This window comes from Notamacropus eugenii, chromosome 3 (genome assembly GCF_028372415.1).
Source record: "Notamacropus eugenii isolate mMacEug1 chromosome 3, mMacEug1.pri_v2, whole genome shotgun sequence".
In the NCBI taxonomy this organism is placed as follows: Eukaryota; Metazoa; Chordata; class Mammalia; order Diprotodontia; family Macropodidae; genus Notamacropus; species Notamacropus eugenii.
This window is the reverse complement of record NC_092874.1, coordinates 418,935,462-418,962,068: the sequence shown is the minus strand read 5'-3', so window position 1 is coordinate 418,962,068 and position 26,607 is coordinate 418,935,462. Positions and strand designations below refer to the sequence as shown.

Sequence of the window (26,607 nt, the reverse complement as noted above, 5' to 3'; positions counted from 1 at the left end):
ATGCATAGACATAGTTTGAACAGGGTAAATTGTAGTGCTTAGCACACAGGAAGTACTTCAGTGCTTGTGGAATATTATAGCTGCTAACTTACACATACCAATTTACAGTCAGAATAGTCACATTAAGCTACTGCTTCAGTGTTGTGGGTACCTAGCCACTGTGCTAGGTATACTTCATGATGTACAAAGATGTCTTTTTCATTGTGATTGTTATTTTGTAGTTGAAAAGGTTGGAAAATCTAGGTCAGAATCCTAGCTTTGCAACCTACTACTTGGCAGAAATTTTGGCACGAGTGATCCAAAGTAGGGAAGATTTTGTAGGGGGGCCATTAGAGGTAGTGGGGATTTTCAGTCTCATTCAACTCAAAATGTGTGGATGGTTTCTTTGTCTTTTTAGGTATAAACTCCACGACAACCACTGAAATCTCCACACATAAGTATGTACATATGTGTTTATATTGTATGTATACACATGTGAACACAAATAAGCAGATGTATTCCCATACACAAACATCTATACACACACTCATTTGTGTGTGTGTGTGAGTGTGTGAGTGTGTGATGTTTGGAGGTAAAATTTCCACTTCTGTGTAAACTCAAGATTTATCACTCATGCTGAACACTTGTGTTACAGTGCATAAGGCCAGTGTTCTACTTAAGGAGAGGAAGAAGCAACAGAGATGTGATTTGAGATGGAAAGCCCCCATTAATCCCAAATATATTATTCAATATATAATCTGTAATAAATTTTATTAAATTAACAGTGTGCAAGTGTAATTGCCTTCAGAAAGTGGAGCCAGGGTAGATAGTGTTACATATGTATATATAATATTTACGTTAAAATATATGTGTTTATACCTATATGTGTTGGCATGCATTTATTTATGTAAGAACAGTTTTTTTTAAACTGGATATAGTCTATTGAGAATTTAACTTTTCATTTTTTATTATGTTTATGGTGATATAATAGGCTGAGTTTAGCATTCAGACTGTCAGAAGGTAAGAAATAATTATTGCTTTCTGTCAGAGGAAAAACAAAAGGAGATGGACAGGTAAAGAAGTATATGCACATGCTTGCATACATACACACATATATGTATACACACACATATTTATACATGTACACACATATGCATACATACATGTATATGTGTGTATAAATATGTATATGTGCATACATACACATATATTCCTCATATGATACCCCATTACAGTATACAAGTGAGTCTGCATTCCTAAAAGATGCAAGACTTAGTTTTGTCAGGTTCTACTATGCAAGAAAAGTTTCAAATTTGGCCCCAGCAAAAGAATATGTTTACTTTCTATAAGCTGGATTTTGTATATACGGAGACTTTCATCACTGTTAGGCTGAATATTAAGTGAAAACTTTTTAATTATGGCAACCCCTGTGTAGTACCAACACAATACTCATAGCGTCTAAGGCAACCATGAACATACTGGTGCAATTCTGAATCCTGAAATACAACAGACTGTTCACATGGAAGACAGAATCAAAGCATTTATTCAGATACCAGTAAGTTGTAATGATAATTTCAGGTTAATGGTGTTGGTGGCTGGGAAAAGTCAAAGACCTTCCCCACTCATTAATATGCCTCAAGTATGTTTTGTTAATTTTCTAATGGAGGCACTGGTTCTCAAGGTGTGTGATGCTCTTTGGCTTTGAAAAGTGTATACATACGCTAAGGTGAGGTTTTACTTTGGGGCTTACTCATTGGAAGTGTTGGTTGGCTAGACAAATCTCTGCCCAGCAGCCCTGGCTTCAAAAATCCAGATGTTGGTACTTCTCTTCCTGGTAATTATATGTATGGTCAGACAGTTGGATCTATCTGTTGATTGGTCAGACAGCTGGAAGCCCTGTCTGTTGATTTTGATTTCTCTGTATTTTCTCTGAAGTTCAGGGTGCTGACATTTCCCCCTGAATTAAGTGAATGATACATGTGCTTGATTAAAGTGATTGTTGACCCCTCAAAAGTTTCATTTCCTTTTAGAAAAGCACATCAATGAACTTGAGATAGCAGGCCCCCTGTGTATGTGGAGGTGCTTGCTTTTGCATAAGCCAAATCCCAGCACTAGAAAGCCAAATTCATCATACCAACAAAGAAATCTATACACAGTAACAATGCAGAGGGTAATACCAGCCCTATGCCTTACCTCTTTTAGTCTTCCCAGAAACCAGCTCCCTTAAAGAAATTACAAACAGGCTCCCTTCAACAAAACGTTCTTCTCTCACTTACAGCCAGCTACCTGCTTTCCTGTAACCTTCAGTTCTGGCTGCTCTCTGATCAATTGCCTCTCAGCTCTGCTCCAGCTCTGCCTCTCCTTGTTCCACCCTTCCTGCTCCACTCCTTCCTGTTTCATATGACTTGACCCATATGTCTCAGGCTTCTATGTGACCCAGGCAGATCACATGGGCCTATTAATGAATGGGAAAGATCTTCTCATTTAAATCATCATTATACCATGAAACAAAGAAATCTTAACAATGGATCACTACTTCCTTCTCTAGATGAGCAGAAACTATCTAACAATATGTTCTAGAATTTCATGAAGAAGTGAAATCACACCAATTGATTCATAAGGTATACTTTTTTTGTGAAAATTGGGACAATGCTTGCTGTACTTCAGTCCTCTGATATTTCCCTTGTTCTCTAGGATCCTTTAGAGATTTTTGGCAAGAGCTCCTCCATTTCATCTGCCACTTATTTCAATACTTTCCATTGTAATTCATCTGGATGCTGTACTTAAATTTGATAAGAGCAAATAGATACTCTTGTAATTTCTCCTTATATCCTTTACATGGCAGCTGCTTAGTTTCCATTTCTGCTTTATCCTTTATTGTCCAACATTTCTTCTTGATAGAGAAAAAAACAAGCAAAATAAAATCTGAGTATATCATCCTTCCATCCATTGTAAGTTGTCATCTTAACACTAGACAGTGATTGTATTTCTTCTTTGATCTTTCTCTTACCCTAAAAATTGATAACATTTTAAAAAGGCACTTTCTGGGGTGATCTTTAGCATTAGTTGCCTTCCTCAACTAATTCTGGACCTTTTTATTACAGATACAATTCCTACCATAACAAGAGGATTGCTGGGGGTTTTACTTTAGGAATTTTTAGTAAGGAAAAATTGTGGGATATTCACTCTGAGATGCATATAGCAAAAGTATAGACTAGAACTTAAAATGCTTTTGTGGTTATTGCTATTGTTGATGTCATAGATGATGATGATGATGATGATGATGATGATGATGATGATGATGATGATGATGATGATGGTGGTGATGATGATGATGATGTTCTTGCCACAGAATGCATAAATGAAGCTATGTAAATGGATGCATTATTTTAGTGTGTGTGTGTGTGTGTGTGTGTGTGTATGTGGAGAATGGAGAAGAAAATAACAGTGGCCAAATCTTTTGAGGTTCAAATTTACTACCACAGAAGTGGGGAAGTATAAGCCAAAAATGGGAGCAATCAGAGGGAAGGGAGGAAGGATTGGTAAGTAGGATAAATGATGCAGAAAACAAAGGATATAAGAGTTTCAAATGGCATGATCAGCATCACATGCTACCAAAAACTAGTTTGTTCAAGTACTACAAAAAATGATTTGGTTTTACTTGAAGGAGGTTATTGATGTAAACACAGGCTGCAGTTCCAGTGAGACAAAAGTAGATCTTCACACAAGCAATAGGAGATGAAGAAAGGGAGGAGTGACTGTGGTTCACTTTTAAGAACCATATGATTGTGACATCAATGGGACAATAGATGAAAGGGACAGTGGAATAAAAAAAAGACATTTTCAAGACAGATTGTAAGTTCTGAGACTGAATATGTCTCATTTTATTTGTGCGTACTTGAATTTAGTGCAGTGCCTTGTGCTGAACCAGTAACTACCAAATGTTGAGGTAATTGCCTAATAGAGAAGATGAGTGAGGGAACAAGTTCTATTTGAAGGACAGAGGGGGTGGGATTCAGAGCTCAGACGGAGGGATCATTTTCAGAGGAGAGGAGGCTTATCTCTTTCTCTCAGAATATGGAAAAGTATAGACATACAAAACATGGAGTTGAGAGACATAGAGAGAGAGACAGAGACAGACAGAGACAGAGAAAGAGACAGACAGAGACAGAGAGAGACAGAGAGAGAAAGAGACCAAGACAAAGACAGAGACACAGAAAGAGCAGATAGTCTCTGTCATCAATGTAATAAAATGAAAAATAAATACTAATATCACAACATTTCAAATGCCAGGTAATAATTATGCTGGGGTGGTTAGGGTAGGAAGAGAAAATGAGGGGAGGGGAATCAATATTGCTTTCTTTTGCTTTTCTGGAAACATTTTCATGCCTGATTACAGGGCAAAGAAAATCTATGATCTCAGTTTCAATAACAAAAGGCACTTCTTTGGGAGAATCAGGAGACATTTATTTCTAAGGAACACCTATTAATCATTTTGGTTTTTTGCATACTCTGAATAAATGTTTTTAAAATTGATTATAGCTCACAAGTTCTACTTGGTACAGACAATGTTACCTTAGACTGATAACACTGTCTTTTTCTCTCTGACAAGATGAATTATGTTTCTTTAATACAATGATGGCAGAAATTTTTTCCATGGATGCCAAGAAGTAACTACCTTATATCCTTGTAGCAACAGAGCAGTACTCTGTACAAGTATATTAAGTATTGTCATAGCTGAAAAGCCTTGGGTGGGTGAGGGTTGCCATTGCTATACACTTTTCTCTCATTAAAATTTTAAGTCGTGTCTTTCCAATAGATATGTTTTGGATGCATATTTTCTCACAATTTTTTTTTCACTTTAAGGATGAGCACAGTGAAACAGACCAGGCAATCAAACAGATTGTACTTGTAAGTAGGCTTGTCAGATCTCTATTTACACCTCAAATTTATCACTTGTCCTAAAAACCATTATCTTTAACTCTCATGGTTGAATTATTTTTGTTGCACTTTAAAAAAACAAAGTACTTTCTTCAAACTACTTGATAATTATCTTGAGATTAATTTTTAGTAAAATACCATAAGACGTAGTTAGTGGAATGGTTTCCAAATATTTTTAAAGGGCAATGATGATCTTTATGATCTAAAATAGATTTTGTGAAGCATAGTTTATGTATAACTAATCTCGTCTCTATTTTTGACAAAGCTAGCTTGATAGATTAAGAGAATGTTAAAGAGAAAATGTTATAGAATGTTATATCTGGATTTCATTGTCATTTAATAAAATGTCTCATCATTACTCGCATTTAATTTGAAAAATACTTGGAAATTACCCCTTTAATTATTATTTTGTTATTTGCCTAGGAATATATCCCTAATTCATTAGGTAATACTTTGGAAAATACAGTGAGGGAATATATTATCTGAGCTGTTCAACCATCAACTAAGTGCTCCTTTCTGAATCTATAGCATACATATTAAAGGAAGTATCCCATGTAGCTGTAACTCTAAGGGATTGTATAATTTAAAGAATTTAAACAAAGTGACCATGTGTTATGTTGACCAGAACATATTTTTAAAATTAATTATTTTATTTGTTTTCAGTATTTGACAGTCACTTCCATATATCTTAGATTTTTCCCCTCCTTCCCTGTTACTCCCCCTCTCTTCCCACTCCCTCCCTGAGATGGCACACTATCTTATATAGGTTCTACACATACATTCTTATTAAATGCATGTTGCATAGAAGAATTAAAATGAATGGGAGAAACAATAAAACAAAACAAAACATTATACAAAAGAAAATGGTCTGTTTCTATCTGTGATCCAGTTCCATAGTTTTTCTCTGGATGTAGAAGGGATTTTGCCTAAATAGTCCATTGGAAATTTTTTAAGTTCTTGCATGGCAATGAAGTACTGAGTCTACCAGAAAAATTCCTCCCACATTGTGGTTGCTGCTGGGTAAAAAAGTTCTCCTGGTTCTGCTTCTTTCACTCAGCATCAGTTCATATGAGTCTTTCCAGGCTTCTCTGAAGTCTTCCTGTTCATTGTTTCTCATAGCACAACAGTATTCCATTATATTCATATACCACAACTTGTTCAGCCATTCCAAAAATTGATGAGTATCCTCTTGATTTCCAGTTTTTGGCCACACAAAGAGAGCTGCTATAAATATTTTTGTACCTGTGTGACCCTTTCCCATTTCTGTAATCTCTTTGGGATACAGTCTCAGAAATGATATGGCTGGGTAAAGGGTATGAACAATTTTGTAGCCCTTTGGCATAGTTCCAAATTGTTCTCCAGAGTGATTGAATCATCTCACAGCTCCACCAACAATGAATTAGTGTTCCAACTCTCTCACATCTCCAACATTTATCATCTTCCTGTTTTGTCATGTTAGCCAATCTGATATCTGTGCTGTGGTACATCAGAGGTGTTTTGATTTGCATCTCTCTAATCAATAGTGATTTAGAGCATTTCTTTCATATAATTATAGATAACTTTAATTTCTTTCTCTGAGAACTCCCTGTTCATATCCTTTGATCATTTATCAATTGGGGAATGACTTGTATTCTTGTACATTTGACTGAGTTCTCTATACATTTTAGAGATGAGGCCTTTATCGCAGAGACTAGTTGCAAAAATTCTTTCCCAGTTTTCTGTTTCCCTTATAATATTGTTTGCATTGAGTTTGCTTGTGCAAAATCATTTCAATTTAATGTAATCAAAATTATCCATTTTGCACTTCATACGGTTCTCTATCTTTTGTCACAAATTTCTCCATTCACCATAAATTTGACCAATGCATTATTCCTTGCTCCCCTAATTAGTTTATAGTATCAACCTTTATACCTAGATCATGTATACATTTGGACTTTATTATTGTGTACATTGTCAGGCTTTGGTCTATGCCTTGTTTCTGTCACATTGTTATCCAAGTTTCCCAGTAATTTTTGTCAAACAATGTGATCTTATCCTAGAAGCTGAGGTCCTTGTGTTTATCAAACAGTACATTGCTATATTAATTGACAACTATGTCTTGAGTACCTAACATTTTCCACTAGCCTACTCCTCTGTTCCTTAGCCAATACCAAGTGGTTTTGATAATTGCTGCTTTATAATACAGTTTGATATGTGGTAGGGCTAGGCTACCTTCACTAGCATTTATTTTTGTTAGTTCCCTTGATATTCTGGACCTTTTGTTCTTGCAGATGAATTTTGATATTACTTGATCTAACTCTAGAAATAATTATCTGGTAGTTTGATTGGTATGGCACTGAATAAGTAAATTAATTTAGGTAAAATTGTCATTTTTATTATGTTAGCAACTGATGTTTTTCCATTTATTTCAATCTGACCTTATTTGTGTGAAAAGTGTTTTGTAACTGTGTTCATATATTCTGTGGGTTTGTTTTGGCAGGTAGACTCCCAGATATTTTATAATGTCTACCCTAGCTTTAAATGGAATTTCTCTTTCTATCTCTTGCTCTTGGGCTTTGTTAGTAATAAAATAAAATGCAGATGATTTATGTGGGTTTATTTTGTAACTTGCAAATTTGCCAAAGTTGTTTATTATTTCAAATAGTTTTTTACTTTGTTCTCTGAGATTCTCTAAATATCTCATCATACTATCTACAAAGAGTGATCACTTAGTTTCTTCTTTACCTATTCTAATTCCTTAAATTTCATTTCCTTCTCTTATTGCTACAGCTAGCATTTCTAAAACCATATTGAATAATGTTGGTGATAAAGGACATTCTTGTTTCACCCTTGATCTTATTGGAAATGCATCTACCTTACCCCCATTGCATGTAATGCTTGTTGATGGTTTTAGGTAGTTACTACTTATTATTTTAAGGAAAGTTCCATATATTTCTATGTTTTCCAGTGTTTTCAACAGGAATAGGTGTTGTGTTTTGTCAATAGCTTTTTCTGCATCTATTGAGATAATCATGTAGTTTCTGTTAGTTTTGTTGTTGATATGATCAGTAATGCTAATAGTTTCCCTAATATTGAACCAGCCCTGCATTCTTGGTATAAATCCTCCATGATCATAAGGTATTATTATCATGACAGGTTGCTGTATTCTTTTTTCCAAAAAAATTTTTCTAATAAAATCTTATTGAAAATTTTTACATCTATATTCATTGGAGAAACTGGTTTCTAATTTTCTTTCTCTGTTTTTGTGCTTCCTGGTTTAGGTATCAGAACCATATTTATATCATAAAAAGAATTTGGTTGGACTCCTTCTTCAGCAATTTTCTGAAATAGTCTATTTACTATTGGAATTAACCCTTCTTTAAATCTTTGATAGAATTTGCTTTTAAATCCATCTGGCCTTGGAGACTCTTTTTCTAGGGAATTCATTGATGGCTTGTTCAATTTTTTTCCTGTGATGGTGTTACTTAAGTATTCAACTTCCTCTTCTGTTAATCTGGATAATTTATATATATTTTTAAAATAATCATCTTCATTTAGTTTGTAGGATTTATGAGCATACAGTTGGGCAAAACAATTTCTAATTATTGTTTTAATTTCCTTCTTATTGGAGGTTAGTTGGTTCACCCTTTTCATTTTTGATGTTGGTAACTTGATTTTCTTCTTTCTTTTTTTTAATCATATTGACCTAGAGTTTATCATTTTTTTAGTTTTTTCATAAAACCAACTCACAGTTTTATTTATTACTTCAATATTTTTCTTAATTTCAATTTTATCAATCTGTCCTTTGGCTTTCAGTATTTCTAATTTGGTATTTACTTGGGGATTTTCAATTTGTTCTTTTCCTAGCTTTATCAGCTGCATGCTCAGTTCATTGATCTCCTCTTTCTCTATTTTATTCATGTAGGCATTCAAAGTTATAAAACTTTCCCTAAGAACTGCTTTTGCAGTATCCCATAAGATTTGGTAGGGTATTTCATTATTGCCATTCTCTTGAATGAAGTTGTTGACTGTTTCTACAATACGTTGTTTAACCCATTCCTTCTTTAGGTTTAGACTATTTAGTTTCCAATTAATTTTTGGTCTATCTTTCCATGGCCTTTTATTACATATAGTTTTTATTGCATTAAGGTCTGAGAATGATGCATTGACAATCTCTGCCTTTCTGCACTGGATTGTAAGGTTTTTATGGCCTAGTACATGGTCAGTTTTTGTATATGTGCCATACACCACTGAGAAAAAAAGTATATTCCTTTCTATCCCCTTTCAATTTTCTCCAGAGATCTATCATATCTACCTTATCCAGAGTTTTATTCACCTCCTTAACTTCTTTCTTGTTTATTTTCTGGTTAGATTTATCAAGTTCAGAGAGGGGGATTTTGAGGTTCCCTACTAGTATAGTTTTGCTGTCTATTTCTTCCTGTAACTCCCTTAACTTCTCCTGTAACATTTTGGATGGTATACAACTTGAAGCATATAGGTTTAGTAATGAAATTGCTTCGTTGTCTATGGTGCCTTTTAGCAAGATATAATTTCCTTTCTTTTCTCATTTGATTAGATCTATTTCTGCTTTTGCTTTGTCTGAGATTAGGATTGCTGCCCCTGCTTTTTTATATCACCTGAAAGACAATATATTCTGCTCCAATCTTTTACCTTTACCCTGTGTGTATCTCCCCATTTCAAATGTGTTTCTTGCAAAGAAAATATTGTTGGATTGTGCTTTTAATGCATTCCGCTATCTGTTTCCATTTTATGGGAGAGTTCATCCCATTCACATTTACAGTTATTTTTACTGTCTGTGTCTTTCCCTCCATCCCCTTTCCCCCTTTTATGCTTTTACTTCTCCCTTCTTCCTTTCTCTCCACAATAGTTTTAATTTTTGGCCACTGTCTCCCTCAGTCTTCCCTCTCTTCTTTCAGCCATGCCCTCTTTTAATCCCCTTTTCCCTTCCTACTTCTTTCCTCCCTTTTAGCCTCCCCTCCCTTTTCTTTCCCCCTTCCCTTCCTACTGCCTATAGAGGTAGTTGTATTTCTCTCCATAATTTAGTTTGTTGTTCCCTCTTTGAACCCAATCAGATGAGAGTAACTCTCAAACAATGCCATCTCCCTCCCCTCTTTCCCTCTATTGTATTATATTTTTTTGCCTCTTCTGCTCATGTAATTTAATTTTTTCTGGCTCCCCCTTTTCACAACTCCCATTATAATCCCTTCTCCCTTTTAAATCACATTTTTATCATGACATCATTTTCCCTATATGTGTATCCCTTTTATATATCATAATAAATATAAAATTCTCAAGATTAACAAGTATCATCTTCCCTTATAGGGATGTAAACAGTTTGCCCGTATTGAACAACAAGTTTTTTTTTTTCCCTCCATTTACTTTTTTATGCCTTTCTTGAGACCTGTGTTTGAAGATTGCATTTTCTATTGAGCTCTGGTCTTTTCTTCAGGAAAGTCTGGAAAACCCTTGTTTCACTGAATGTCCATTTCCTTGCCTGAAGTATTATATTCAACTTTGCTGGGTAATTGATCCTTGGTGTTAGTTCCAGCTCCTTTGCCTTACAGAATATCATATTCCAATTCTTTCTATCTTTTAATGTAGAACCTGAAAAGTCGTGTGTGATCCTGACTGCACTCCTCAATAGTTGAATTGTTTCTGGCTGCCTGTTATATTTTCTCCTTCACTTGATCGTTCTGGAATTTGGCAATGATATTTCTTGGTGTTTTTAGTTTGGGATCCCTTTCAGGAGATGAACAGTGGATTTTTTCAATGACAATTTTGTCCTCTGAATCTAGAACTTCCAGGGAGTTTTCCTTGATGATTTCTTAGATGATATTGTCCAGGCTCTTTTTTCATCATGACTTTCTGGTAGACCAATAGTCTTTATGTTTTTTTTTTTTCTCCTTGATCTATTTTCCAGGTCAGTTGTTTTTCCAATTAGATATTTTACATTTTCTTCTATCTTTTCATTCGTTAGATTCTGTTTGACTGACACTTGATACTCATAAATTCATTAGCTTCTACTTTCCTGATTCTAATTTTTATCAAATTGTTTTCTTCAGTTAACTTTTGCATCTCCTTTTCCATCTGTCCAATTGTTCCTTTTAAGGAGTTATTTTCTCCAGTTAGGTTTTGTACTTCCTTTTACATTTTTCCAATTTTTCTTTTAAATTCTTCTGTGATTTCTTTATTCATATTTTTAAAATCATTGGTCAGTTTTTCTTCTATTTCTCTAATTTGACTTTTCAGATCCATCCTGAGCTCTTTCAAGAATGCTCTTTGTGCTTCAGACCAGTTCATATTTCCTTCTGAAGTTTCAAATTGTCACATAGTTTCAATTCTGGTCTCTTTGGTATTCCTGTTTTGGTCTTTGTCCCTATAGAAAAATTCTATAGTCTTTTCTTTTCTCCTTTGCTTCTTACTAATGATGATCACCCTTTTCCTGGCTTTTAAAGTAAATATATTCATCTGGGGCCCAGTGGCTCTGTCTCACTGTTCTTGTGCCTAAAACTTGAGGCTTTGTGTGTTATGACCTCAGATTCTTTCAGCTAGTAGCTAAAATACTGCAGCTTACCTGGTGCTGAGCTGGCTGGTGTTTGAAAGCAGAGGCTAGGTGAAGACTTTTTGGATTTCCCTGAGAGTTACCCTGGAGCTCACTGCATTAAGTGTGGGGGAAGGATTGTCTGGCCACAGGAGGTCTCCTCTGCTGAGCTACAGCATAGGCAAGCTCAGTGTTTGATGATCCCATCTGTGCTAGTGTCTTCCAGATTCCCCACTCTTGGGATCCTGGTGTTAACTGTTGTTCAACCCCTTGGGGCTCAGGATCTTCTCCTGGTTTGCTGAGGTAGGGCTGTCTGGGACAGTTGCAGTCCTGCATTGGTCCCCTTCACTCAAGAGAGACCCTTCTTGGCAATTTTCCTAGCCTCACAGGTTAAGAGACCCCTTCTGCTGCTCCCACTGTTCCAGGATTTTTCCCAGGGAGATATTCTCTGGGCTCTTCAAGGTCAACAGTGAGAGGGAGATCCCAATTACCAATCACTCTACCATCTTGGCTCTCAGAAGTGGAAATACCCCAAAATATTTAAAATAGGAAATCTTTTGACCTTCTCTTCCAAATACAGTGGGAAACTTCATTTTTAGTCAATGACCCCTACATTCACAAAACACAGGCATTTAGTATACTGTGTGTGTGTGTTTTATTAGACATTATAAAAATGAAAGGAAAATTATATAGGGATTTGTTCTCCAACTACCTCCTCAAACTCCTTCTATAAAAAAAGGTAAATAAAATGAGAGAAATGAATGCTTGAATCTCCAATACCAGAAACAGATAACAAGAAAATAAAAGGGGAAGAAAGTCAAGATAAAATTTTCAAATCTTGATATTCTCTGCCGCTCCAGATTTGCTTCTCATGTCCCATCCTCTGCCATCAGAGTGTCTGGATAGGGTGAATCTGGAGAGTTCTAGTGTGTGCTCTGCTTTTGCTCCAGTGGTAACAGAAAACTTAGTCTTAGAGTTTAAGAGTACCATCAATACAAGAATTGCCCACTACCACAGGCAGCATAACTATTCCCAAAAGCCTTACCTTAATTTTAGCCTTCTGCTCCAGATGCTATTCAAAGTCAACAGGATGTCTCTTTCAGGGTTAAAGGGAACTCAGATTTCTCCAAGAGCTCACAAATCTTATCATTCTCTATCATATTTCATGGCCTCAAATCCTCAGAGACTGTGTATTCTTTCAAAAAGAAAATAAAAATGGAGGTAGAGACTTGGAATGAAAATAAATCAGTGTCTACTTGCTCTCTTTTTTTCAGTCAACATTTATTGAATTAGTAATTCAAGCAGTAAGAGGGCAGGGTTTGCAGAGCTCAGGTGAAAGCATGGATATAATTTATATTGAATTTGTCTCTTTTCTAGAGCTGAACGCAATCACTAGCATATAGTAAGAACTTAATTAATGTTTGTTTCCTTGATTTATCTCCCTAGTAGACTATAAATTCCAAAAGTGTAGGTGTTATATTTCAGCTAAACTTTGTGATACATCTAAGGACATGAATGGAGAAAACATATAAATAGCCTATGAACTAGAAAACTTTGCCTGGTTAAAGACCTAACTAAGCAGAGACTTAAACTAGATAGGTGAGACTACATCAACAAATGATGTTTAGGCAAATAACTTAATTTTAAACATATAGGCCATGTGGACTCACCTGATGCTGCATCAAGATTTCATTGAGTCATGTTCTTCCCTTGTGAATTGCAGTGGGCCAAATATGTAAACTTTGTCTTACCTGTTTACTCTAGAATTAGAATTAAATTTTATAGGTACCTTTTTATATATTACTTCTCTTCCCACACTCTGAAATCCAGCTCACCTGATCTCTCTAGTCCTCATTTTCCTGTCTTTGTATTGAGCCACTTCCTGTAACTGTAGAGATTTCTCCTTACCTCTCCCACAAGAATTATACTATTCCTTTAAGAAACAACTCAAAATTTTCCTGTACATGAAAACTTTCCTGATTTCCTTCCTCTAATTGCTGGTCTCTGTCTTTCCTAACTACCTTAGATTTATCCATTACATAGACACATACACACACACACGTGTGTGCATGCATATATATATATATATATATATATATATATATATATATATATATATATATATATATATATATATATATATATATATGTGTGTGTGTGTGTGTGTATTGCCTAAACATGTGCATATGTTATATTGTGTATGCACATATACACATGTATATATATGCATATACATGCATGCAAATATCCATATATACATATCTAATATACACACACTTTTTTTTCCTTTTCTTGTCTCCCCAATAAAAAGGAAAATCCTTGAGAGAAGGGATTGTTTGTATCCCTAGACCTAGTATGATACCTATCATGTAGCAGGTGCTTATTAACTGCTTTTTGATTCATTGTGGAAGATGACCTGGTTCTTACCACACCCAATAACTCTTAAATCATGCTATAGGCTTAATCCCTTATTCTAAGCCCTGAGGCTTCCCCCTACCACCCTAACTTGTTTACCATGAAGACCCACTGGACACTGGAGGATGCAGCAAGGCAGGAATCATGGGGATCCCTTCCCTCATCTTCCTGTGCCCATGTCTCTTTTTCCTTTTTCCTTTTCCCCTTCCAGTTGGGCAATGAGCCTTCTCCTCAGTTCTCATGCTCTCAGACCCCAGAGCTCCCACTTTATCAGCTTTTTGTCCACTCCTTCCTTTTGAATAGTTGTATACGGAATCTCTCCAGTTCCCCTCCCATTCCTTCTTCCTCAGATATGCCTCCTGAGAAAGAAAAAAAATGTTCAAAACATCTGATACAGTAGCTATAGATTATAATGCATTTATGACTCTTACTTATGAGTTTCTTCCCTCTCTAATTTGAGAAGGGAGGTATGATTCATCATCTTTACCTTCGTACTTTTATTCCTTTTACCTTACATAGCAGGGCATTATTTCTCAAGGAGATAAAGTGACTTGCCCAAGGTCATAGCCAGATCTTTAGAATCCAAGTTTAGTGCTGTTTTCCCTACAACATGATACTCCTGAAATTCTTATTTTTATACTTTTACATTCTTATATAGGCTATAAGGAAAGAACAAAAAGGAATGATAATGGAAAAGTAACTTGGATGCAATCCATCTGGCTTTTAGAGAAATACTTTAGAACACCTTGAAATTCCATAGAAGTCACACCCTGAATGAGAAGGGAGCTTAGAATCTAGCTGCCAGAAACGTAGTGATTCCTATGACTGTGAGTTTCAGATTTCTATTTTCTGAGTACAATGAAAGGACAATGGATTTTAAAAGTGGAAAAGACTTTTGGATTCCTTCCCAGAGATGGAACAAAGGAAAGAACAAGATTCAAAGTAACAATAATAGAAGGAGTTAGAAGTGATGGTTTATGTCAGAGAGAATATATGTTTAGGAATAAAAAATTAAAGGTAAATACAATTTTAGTCATAGCTCCATGAGTTATGTACAGTAAGGATCAATGATGGACACAAGTCATGGTTGGCTACAATAAAAAGGGTTCTGTTAGAGAGTACTTCTGTTTCCTGAACCCTTGAGTTATAGGAAATGAACATTCATGCTATTTTCTACTGTTCAGGTACATCTTCTACACAGTCCTCACTGATATAATCTTACTGTACCCCATTCCCCAAGATTGCATATAAATAAAATGATCATGGATGAGCTGCATTTCCTCACCAGTCAAAAGATTCACAGTTCAGCACAAAGACATTTAATATAATCAGATGGTAAAAAAAAAAAAAAATGCAACAACACAATTTTTTTTCACATGAACCTAGAACTCACTTCCTGAAAAACACATTTCCCCTCAGTAGGAAGAGTAGGTCTATTTACATATCCTACATAAAGCATACATACATGAGTAACCCATGTGCTAGAAAACACGAGGAAGGCTAATTCATGTTTCTGATGCTGCAGAGCTCCTAATATTTTCTAGTGATCTTATCTTGAAGGTCACCTAATATTTGGTGCGTTATTTACTAGGGATGTTGTAACTAATCAACTTCTCTCCCAAAGAGAAGGGATATGACTTGGTTATCTCGCTCTTTCAATGATCACTAATCCTAGGGAGAGGGAGGAATGGCCTAATTTCCACAGGAAAGGATTATAGTTGTATCTTCTAGTGTTCAGCTTCTTGCTGAACCTCAGTAATGGCCTTCAGCTGATATATAATAATTGTGGGGAGAGCTGCACCTCTTTTTCTTAAGTCAATTTTCCTAATCCATAGCTACAAAGCCATTTCAGGTATTGATTTCAGTCAATGCCTATGAAGCTCTCTTTCCCTGTGTTAGTCTTCTCACAGATTTCTTATGGTCAGGCTAAGATCTCTTAGTTCTACTATCACTAGGACTATGATAAGAAATTCATTTTAAGTCCTAGTCATATTCCCCTGGATGAGACAGCATTTCTAGAAATGGAAAAATAGTTGACAGAATCCTTGGTAAAGAAACTGTTCTTAAGTCTCAACATTGCAGTCTTCTTTTCTACGGAAATTCTAAGTATGGGATTGATTTGAGAAGACTAATTACTTATGTTCCATTCTTGCCTCCCCTCATCCCTCCAAAAAATCTCAGGTTGCTCTTTGTGCACATTTTTCCAAGAACCAATTATAGTACCAGAAAATTACATAGATTACATAAAAGATTACATTTTTTAACATGGCTCATTAATAATCTAGTAAACATCAGTAATTAGTATAAATTTAATTGCAGATAATTATTTCAATTTTACTGCACAATCACATTATAATGTCACACAGTAACACATGAGCACTGACAATAAAGAGAATAGTTAATGCATAATCAAAAGTATTTATGTTAACAGTAAGGACATTTCGACCAAAACTAGCCATCATTTGTTTGTGTTCACATACACATATATTCATTAGCAGGGCTAAAAGGTTTTCTCTTTTCTCTATCTCTAATATTTAGTGTTTTCTTTATTAACTTCACTATCATCTTCTTGTTGAAACATTACTTTAACTCCACCCCACCACACACACATACCCCATTTCCTAGGTCTCTCTCCTCAAATTACTGTGCATCATACTTAGTTATGATTATGTTTTGTCCTTCTAATAATTTATATGGGGCCATTAGAGACAAGGATGATATTGTTTCCCTTACCATCCCCATGTATATTCATGTATGTATAGTTGGCTAGATAGAAAGATAAATCTATATTTAGACTATATGTCTATATATTATATATTTAGAATATACATGCATGTGTGTGTGTGTGTGTGTGTGTTCCTGTGTGTGTGTCTGTGTATGGGTTAAGTGGAACAGTGAATAAAGTGCCAGGTGCAGAGTCAGGAAGATTCATCTTCATGAGTTCAAATCTTGTTGCTGACACTTAACAGTTGTGTGACCCTGGACAAGTTACTTAACTCTGTTTGCCTTAGTTCCTCATCTGTAAAATGAGCTGGAGAAAGAAATGGCAAAACCCTCTAGTATCTTTGCCAAGAGAATCCCAAATGGGGTCATGAAGAGTTGGACACTGTGAGAGAGACTCAAAAACTATATGTCTCTGTATATCTATCTATCTATCTATCTATCTATCTATCTATCTATCTATCTATCTATCTAGATATATATGCATTTATATATACATTATACATTATCAACATGTAAGTATATGTGTATATACATACGTATATAAGTACACACACATATATATATATATATATACACACACATTTTACATTAGCTCTATTAATTTATAAATGGTCCTTAAATCTACATGGAAACTATATAAGGATATAAATACATAGATCTATCTATATAAATATCCATATCTATATAGATATGATAGAGATTTAGACATGTAGATAAAAATATAGACATAACTATAGTTGGTTGGTTGGTTGTTGTCCTTCGTCTTAAAAGAGGACCAAAATGAAATCACCATTGTAAAGTGCAATTTCAGTGTGTCCAACTGTGGCTGATCAGATCAATATGAGCTTGGAATGCTCTACCACAGGTTGGGCACAGATAGTCCGTGTGAATATTTGGAGTGAATATACCAGATTTGCGCATCCTGAATTTACTTTGTGCTGTCTCAGTCTGCTTTGCTCGAAGAGCACAGCACCTTTTCTTATGTGGGCATTCCATGCTGAGCATGATAGCTTTGTCCATTATCCAGAACCTGGGCAAACATGCCATCATGAAATTGACATACTATATTGATGAACTTCTCTGGGCAACCAAATGTTGACATAATTTTCCATAAGCCCTCATGATTAACAGTGTCAAAGGCCTTGGTCAGATCTATAAGCGTTGTGTACAGACCTCTGTTCTGCTCCTGGCATTTCTCCTGGAGTTGTTGAGCAACAAACACCATATCGACTGTTCCTTGGCCCTTTCTGAAGCCACACTGGCTCTCAGGTACATGACCATCTTCCAGGTGAAGGATCAGCCTATTAAGAAGGATTCTAGCAAGAATTTTACCAGCAGTGACTAAGACAGAGAGATCCCTCTGTGATTGTTGCAGTACAATCTGTTCCCTTATCCTAATAGAGATGGGCAATGGAGGCATCCTTGAACTCCTGGGGGATAACCTCCCCTTGCCATATAACCTGGAGAATTTCAGTTAGCTTTTGTATGAGCAATGGTCCCCCTACCTTGTAAATCTCATCTGGAATAGAATCAACACCAGGTACTTTGCCACATGAAAGGAGCCTGGTGGCCCTCAAAACTTCCTCTTCAGTTGGAAGTTCAGCTAAGGAGGGATTGACTTCAACCTAAGGTAAATGGTCGGTGGCCTCAGCATTGATTGATGATAGTCTGTTGAGAACACTATGGAAGTGTTGAGACCATCTCTTGAGGATCATGTCCTTCTCACTAATCAATGTGACTCCATCAGCACTGAGTAGTTGTGATGCACCATAGGTTTTTGGTCCATAAATAGTTTTCAGGGAATCATAAAAGTGCTCTGGATTGTTGCTATCAGCATAAAACTGAATTTCATTTGCCTTCTTGCTGAGCCAGGAATCCTGCAACTCTCTAAGTTTTGCTTGTACTTTGCTTTTGATGGAATTAAATGCTGCTTTCTTAGAGGTGGATGAACTCTCCTGCTGGTAAATCCCATGGAGCTCTCATCTTTCATTTAGCAACTTCTGAATTTCCCCATCATTTCATCAAACCAGTCTTGGTGTTTGTGAGTGTTCTGACCCAGATGAGCAAATGCAGTGCTGTATATCAAATCTCTGAGAGCTGCCCTCTCCTTTTCTGCTCCACTGTTGCCAACTGTGAGAGTGACAAAGACAATGTGTGGTGCAGAGTGCTGGACTGATCATAGACTTATCCTTTCCAAGCTAAATATTCTCATTCATCAAAAGCACTAACTCCAAGGCAAAATGACTACCAGAAGAATTAATGTCAAGAAATTAGAGCTCTTCTCTGAGTGTGAACTGTTTGCTGCTGACTTGGATAGACATAACTATAAGCATAGATATGGATATAGATAAGATATGGATATGGACAGAGACATATACTTAGAGATAATCATGGACATTTTACATGGACATGGATGTTGGACATGGATATGGACATGGTTATGGACATAGGCATAAATATAGATATATAAAGGGACTTAAGGCAAAGGATAAGGTCATAAGGTAAAATGTGTGTTCCTCCTTCATTGCCGAAGAAGACCATGCCATCAGAGAAATAATGACATGGCTTACACTTGACTTTGTTTTGAGTGAGGGAGGGCTGTGCAGGTCACCAGCCACATTTCTCCTCCAGAGACATCTGAATCCAGTGAACAGATATTTATCAGGATTATTGGAGATGACCCAGGTTGAGGCAATTGGGGTTAAGTGACTTGTCCACGGTCACACAGCTAGTGAGTGTCAAGTGTCTGTGGTGAGATTTGAACTCAGGTTCTCCTGACTCCTGCACTGGTGCTCTATCCACTGCACCACCTAGCTGCCCCATAAGGCAAAATAGCAGAGATATAGATGGTTAGATGATATCAAAGTCTCATTATGTCTCTGAGCTAATATTCTAGTCAACAAAGATTTGCTAAGTATCTGATATGAAGTAGGCAGCACTGTGGTACTTGGAGATAGTAAGAAAAGAACAATCTTCTCTGCCTTCAATGATAATACCTCTGGAATGGTAAAACATGGTGACAAATAGGTATGATACAGAATAGTTTGTGGTAAGAATCCTAGGAAATGTGGAGAATGGAGTGCAGTTTCAAGTAAGGTTTTAATGAAGAGGAAAAAGTGAAGCTAGGACTTTAAGGAAAACAATGATTATTGGAGGAATATATGGGAAAGGGAAAGGGAATAAATGTACATAAATGTAGTGCCTGCTATGTGCTAAACATTGTGTTAAGCACTTAAATATCCCCTTTGATCCTCACATTGATCCTATGAGGTAGCTGCTGTTACAGTTCATACTTTACAATAGAACAGACTGATGGTGAGAAAAGTTAATTGACTTGCACAGAGTCACATTGCCATTAAGAATCTGAGGTTGACTTTGAACTCAGATCTTCTTTATTCCATGCCTTGCATTCTATCTGTTGTATGATCTAACTGTGTCACAGAAGAAAGAAGACATACTTTAGATTTTTGCAAATGCAAAGAGGATGTGGACAGAATGATGAAAAACTGGTAGTCCAATTTGACTAGAATGGAGAATGTTTAGAGAGGAAAAATAAGGCTAAAGCCAGACCATCCTCCTACAAAGACGATTTCCTACTTATCTATCTTTAGCACTAAATTTAGTACCTGGTATGTAAGATGGTAATTTAAAATATTTGTTGACTATTTTCTTCTTTAAAAAATTTATTTATTTATTTGTTTGTTTGTTTGTTTGTTTATTCATTCATTTACTTATTTTAAGTTTTCAGCATTCATTTCCACAAAATTTTGAGTTCTAAATTTTCTCCCTATCTCTCCCCTTCCTGCCCCAAACCCTGTGCAATCTGATTGCCCCATCCACCAATGTGCCCTCCCTTCTAACACCCCTTCTCTTATCCCCATCTTCTCTCTTGTCCTGTGGGGCAACATAAATTTCTCTACCCCATTATCTGTATTTTATATTTCCCAGTTGTACTCAAAAACATTTCTCAACATTGTTCTTCAAACTTTGAGTTCCAACTTCTCTTCCTTCCTCCCTCCACAACCATCCCTACTGAGAAGGCAAGCAATTCAATACAGGCTACCTATATGTAGTTTTGCAAATGATTTCTGTAATAATCATGTTGTGAAAGACTAACTATATTTCCCTCCATCCTATCCTGCCCACCATTTCTTCTATTCTCTCTTTTGACCCTGTCTCTCCCCAATAATGTTTACTTCTAAAAATGTTCCCTCCTCCCATTTTTCCTCCCTTCCATAATGCCCCCCACCCTGTTTATCCCCTTCTTCCCTACTTTCCTGTAGTGTAAGATAGATTTTCATACCAAATTGAGTGTGCATGTTATTCCTTCTTTGAGCCAAATGTGATGACAGTAAGCATCACTTTTTCCCTCTCACCTCCCCCTTTTTCCCCTCCATTGGCAAAGCTTTCTCTTGCCTCTTCTAAGAGAGATGATTTACCCCATTCCATTTCTCCCTTTCTCCTCCCAATATATTCCTCTCTCACCCCTTAATTTTATTTATTTAGATATGATCCCTTCCTATACAAGTCACCTTGTGCTCTCTATGTCTCTCTGTCTCTGTCTGTCTTTGTCTCTGTCTCTCTTTCTCTGTCTATCTATCTGTCTGTCTATCTATCTATCTATCATCTATCTATCTATCTATCTATCTATCTATCTATCTATCTATCTATCTATCTATCTATCTATCTATCTATCTATCTATCCATCCATCCATCCATCCATCCATCCATCCATCCATCCATCCATCCATCTATCTATCTATCTATCTATCTATCTATCTATCTATCTATCTATCTATCTATCTATCTATCTATCTATAGTGTGTGTGTGTAATCCCTCCAACTACCTAGATACTGAGAAAAGTTTTAAGAGTTACAAATATTATCTTTCCATGCAGTTCAACTTTAATGAGTCCCTTGTGATTTACCTTTCCTATTTACCTTTTCTCACTTCTCTTGATTCTTGTGTTTGAAAGTCAAATTTTCTTTTCAACTCTAGTCTTTTCATCAAGAATGCTTGAAAGTCCTCTAGTTCATTGAATGACCAATCTTTTCCCCTGAAGTATTATACTCATATTTGCTGGGTAGGTGATTCTTGGTTTTAATCATAGTTCCTTTGACTTCTAGAATATCATATTCCAAGCCCTTTGATCCCTTACTGTAGGGATGGCACAAGCTGCCAGATCTTGTGTTATCCTGATGGTATTTCCACAATACTCAAATCACTTCTTTCTAGCTACTTGTAATATTTTCTCCTTAACCAGGGAACTCTGAAATTTGACTACAATATTCCTAGGAGTTTATCTTTTTGGATCTCTTTCAGGAGGTAATTTGTGGATTCAATATTTATTTCACCCTCTGGTTCTAGAATATCAGCGGAGTTTTCCTTGATAATTTCATGAAAGATGATGTGTAGTCTCTTTTGTTGATCATGGCTTTCAGGTAGTCCCATAATTTTTAAATTATCTCTCCTGGATCTATTTTCTAGGTCAGTTATTTTTCCAGAGAGATATTTCACATTTTCTTCCATGTTATCATTATTTTGGCTTTGTTTTTTAATTTCTTGGTTTCTCATAAAGTCATTAGCTTCCATCTGTTCCATTCTAATTTTTAAGGAACTATTTTCTTCAGTGAGCTTTTGATCCTCCTTTTCCATTAGACCAATTCTTCTTTTTAAAGCATTCTTCCCCTTATTGGTTTTTTGGACCTCTTTTGCCAATTGAATTGGCCTATTTTTAAAAATGTTACTTTTTTCAGCATTTTTTTTATCTCCTTTGGTGTGTTCATCCTTCATTGCCTAAGAAGATCATACCATCTGAGAAATAATGACATGACTTGCGCTTGACTTTGTTTTGAGTAAGGGAGGGCTGTACACATTGGCAGTCTCACTTCTCCTCCAGAGCCATCATGAATCCAGTGACACATCTTCCTCAGGATGACTGGAGATGACCCAGGTTGAGGCAATTGGGGTTAAATGACTGGATCTCCTTTAGCAAGATGTTGACTTGCTTTTCATGATATTCTTGCATTGCTCTCATTTCTCTTCCCTATTTTTCCTCCACCTCTCTTAATTGATTTTCAAAATCCTTTTTCAACTCTTCCATGGCCTAGGACCATTGCATATATATTTTGGAGGTTTTGGATGCAGAAGCCTTGACTTGTATGCCTTCCCCTGATGGTAAACATTGTTCTTCCTCATCTGAAAGGATGGGAGATAATACATGTTCACCAAGAAAGTGACCTTCTATAGTCTTGTTTTTTCCCCCTTTTTGGGAATTTTCTCAACCAGTTACTTGACTTTTGAGTCCTTTGTCAAGAGTAGGGTATACTCTGGGGGACCTGAAAGATCTCAGTTCCTCCACAGTGGCACAATCAAGGGAGAGGACTTTACTCCCTGACCTGGCACCTGGCTGAGATTAATATCAACTGCTAAATTCCCCCAAAGGCCTTAGGCAGGGGCAGAGCTGCCACTCAGGGCTGAGGTTCAGATCAGCTGTTCAGTTTTCCCAGGGACTTTAAGCTGAGGGCTTCAGTAATGGAAGCTGGCTGCTGTCTTCTGCAGCCACCTCCATTGCTGCTGTAGTAACCCGCTGCTGCCACCACTGCGACCGCTGCCTAGGGCTGGGGCTATTGTAGGGCCCTGCTCCCTTGTCACAGATGTGAAAAAGCCCTCTTACTGACCTTTGAAGTGCATTTGTCGCCTTTGGGTTGATGGATCTGTGAACTTCAGATGCTGCTGGGAATTCCACCCTGAAGGCCTGCTCCAGTTCTGTTCCTCCTTACACTGTGCAACCAAGGTTGAGCTGCCCTCCACTCTGTGTCAGTGGGACAGACCTTTCCCATTGGCCTTCCAGGTCACCCTGGGCTGGAAATCTCCTCGACTCCATCTCTCTGTGGCTTCTGCTGCTCTAGAATTTGTTGAGAGTCTTTCTTTACATGTATTTTATGGGCTGTGGGGGAAGAGGCAGAGTATGTGTGTCTTTCTATTCTGCCATCTTGCCTCTACCCCTGACTATTTTCTTTGATCCTTGTTTTATTTTGTTTATAAGAGTAGTGCCTCTTTTCCCTTCTTGTGTCTTATTTTAGAAATGGGATGTAATCCAATCCACCCTCCTGCCCAATTCATCCCTTCTTCCTCCTCTCATCCCAATTAGAAGCATCAATTACTATTAACCTGGAATTAATTTGCAAATACCAAAAGAAATGAACATTTATATCCACCATTACCATTTAAAATCTCTGTTCATCAAAGGCACCAAACATATGTAATAACATCAAGCAGAATAACTGATGTCAATTTCAAGATGAAAACACTGACAGAGAATATTTGCTTTCAATCAAGTTATTCAGGGGCTTTAAGAAGTAAAACAAAACAAAACTTCAAATAAACAGAGAAATTCACACACATATTATAAAAAGAGGAGAAAAAAAGATCTCCCACCTATTTAGTAGTTGTTTGTGCTATATAATGATATCAGTCAACCTTATTTATAATTGTAAGTCATACTATTTTATGTATTTAAGAATTGTTTATTGAGTTTCTTGAGTTATTCTGGGAATGGAGTTCTAATTTGTTACTCTTAGCAATAGTAGAAAGGTGCAAGTAACAGGACTTTTCCTAAAGAATCTTTTAATCTTGCTGAAGAGACAGAAATAAAATATGTGAAACTTTAATTTAGAACTAAGGACAGATTACTGAATTTGCTTGCAGTACAAATTCAGAGAATGGGAATTTCTGTGGGAGCCAAATTTATCAGTAAAGTCTTCACTGAGGAAATAAGGAGTAATAGGTTGTTGAATAACTGATAGGATCGTTGGAAGGAAGGGATTATTGAACTATGAGGAGAGAAAATCTGGACATAGTCTGATGTATACTATCAATTCAGGGAGATAGATTGCAAAGATTTCAGAAAAAAAGGTTGGTAAGAACCAGGGGCCTCAGATTTTACAAAACAAGTTGGTTTAAGAAGGTAATTCAGAAGATAATAGCCTCTAAGGGACACAGTATCCTTTGCCTGACAGAACTATTCAATAGTCAGAACCAAGTGCTGTCAAATAAGGACTCATTGTCCCCTTTTGAAAGAACTGTTCAGCATCAGGAGGAAATGGTGCTCTAAAATGGCCAAGTCTCACAGTTCCTTTATGTCCCTCTCCCCTTTGTGTGTATTATTGCCCTTTTTTTATTGGTTTAAGTTTTGTGTGCAGATTGACCAATCAGATATTGACTCTCTTTTCCATCCTATTGCTCCATTTCTTATTACATCACTGGGTGTGTAGCACTTAATCACTTACATAAACATGGTATAAAACTTTAATCAAATTGTTCAAAATTAATCAAGTAAATAACACCTATGAAAGCAGAACAGTCGTATTTCCACTTTGAGTAATCTTCCCCCAAGTAGGTAGGAACTCTAATAGGAAGTAGGCCTAACCTGGGCCCTGACTGCACATCCAACTGCTTCCAGAGATTGCTGGTAAAGAGGTTATTATAATTGCTGCAGAAACAAAAGAAAGCATACAAAAAGTGAACAAAATACCTTGGAAGTTAAGTTTCCAGTTTCATGTAATAACTGACTCAAATTATTTCATTTTTATTCTGAACTTAGACACACATCAAATTAAAAGGGCACAAATATATGTCTGCACGCACATACACATATGTGTATTTATATGTGTCTGTATATATATATATATATATATACATATGGAGAGACAGACAGACAGATAGAGAGAGAGAGAGAGAGAGAGAGAGAGAGAGAGAGAGAGGCAGAGAGATCCATATTCCTTTTTTTCTGTTCACATATATGAACAGAAAAAAGGAGAAATTATTGTACCTGAAACTTCAGATAATAAATAAATAAACAACATTTGTATAGTACTTACTATGTGCCAGATACTCTGCTAAGTGTTTTATACATATTATATCATGTGATCCTCACAACAGTTCTGGGGAAAAAGTAGTTATTATCCCCATTTTACAGTTGAGGAAACTTTGGCAAATAGAGGTTAAGTGACTTGCCCAGGTATTAAGTATAGGCCCGGCACTATGTCCTGCTATGTCATATAACTGACTGGATCTCTCAGGTAGCCCCATTGCTTATCCTAGATCAATATTTCTTCTTTGTCAACTGTGAACAGACCGATGAATATCTCATTTTATTCAAATATTTAACCTAGACTTTCAGGGGACTAATCAGAATGAAGGTGTGCAGAAAACCACAGGTTAAGAACCTCTCATCTACAGTCATAATTGGTTACTCTATTTGTCACTCAGATCACTTCTGCTAGTCCCACTCATGGCAGTATGGGCTATTATAGAAGAATGCATTTAAGGAAAATTCACAAGCAGAGATTTGGTATTTCCATTCTTTGATGCCTGACACTTTTCATATGCCTAACTGTTTAGTTTGGGGCTCTTTTCCTTTCATACCAGAGAAATTTGAATTGGGTTTAAATTTTTCATTTACTAAGCCTGATTCTCACAATACTGTCCTGAAAGTTGGAGAGGGCACATTCTAGGCCTAGCTAGAAGCATTCTATTTTCTCAGCATTCTTTCACCATGAAAAACCTTTCCTCTACTCTAATTACCTTATACCCAAAGACACTGTCTTTAAGTTCCATAAAGGAAGTATGTCCTCCAGACATTCTACCAGCCCAGTGCAGGCCTGTTAGCTGATGAACAAAAAGAAAACCAAAAGAACATTACCATAATGGAAGAACAGGGAATTTACTGACCAAGTTAGATTTCTGTAAACAGCTTAGAAAGAAGCTAGAAGCAAAGGCATATTATTTGAGGACAAGTACATAAGAGTAGTAAAGTCCTGTAAGAATGTCAGATATACTGAGGCTGAGAATGAGCTTTTTGTGATAAATACTAAGGGGAACAAAAATAGCTTTTTAAAACTACATTGGGAGCCAAAGACAGATCAAGGAAGAGATAGGACTACAGCCCAGAGTCTGGGGCAATTATAATGGATAAGGTCACAAAGCAGAACTCCTAAACTCT

The 26,607-nt window shown here is 36.4% G+C and overlaps 1 long non-coding RNA gene across 1 annotated transcript in view; it reads left to right on the top strand.

The window, feature by feature from the left end:
• Nucleotides 1-3,318: 3,318 nt before the first annotated feature.
• The window catches only part of LOC140531737 (uncharacterized), a 47,444-nt gene continuing 24,155 nt past the window's right edge, over nt 3,319-26,607 (top strand). Inside the window, exons 1-2 of the long non-coding RNA XR_011976417.1 lie at nt 3,319-3,521; nt 4,846-4,890. This is a non-coding gene — a long non-coding RNA (uncharacterized lncRNA). The remainder of the gene's footprint in view (nt 3,522-4,845; nt 4,891-26,607) is intronic.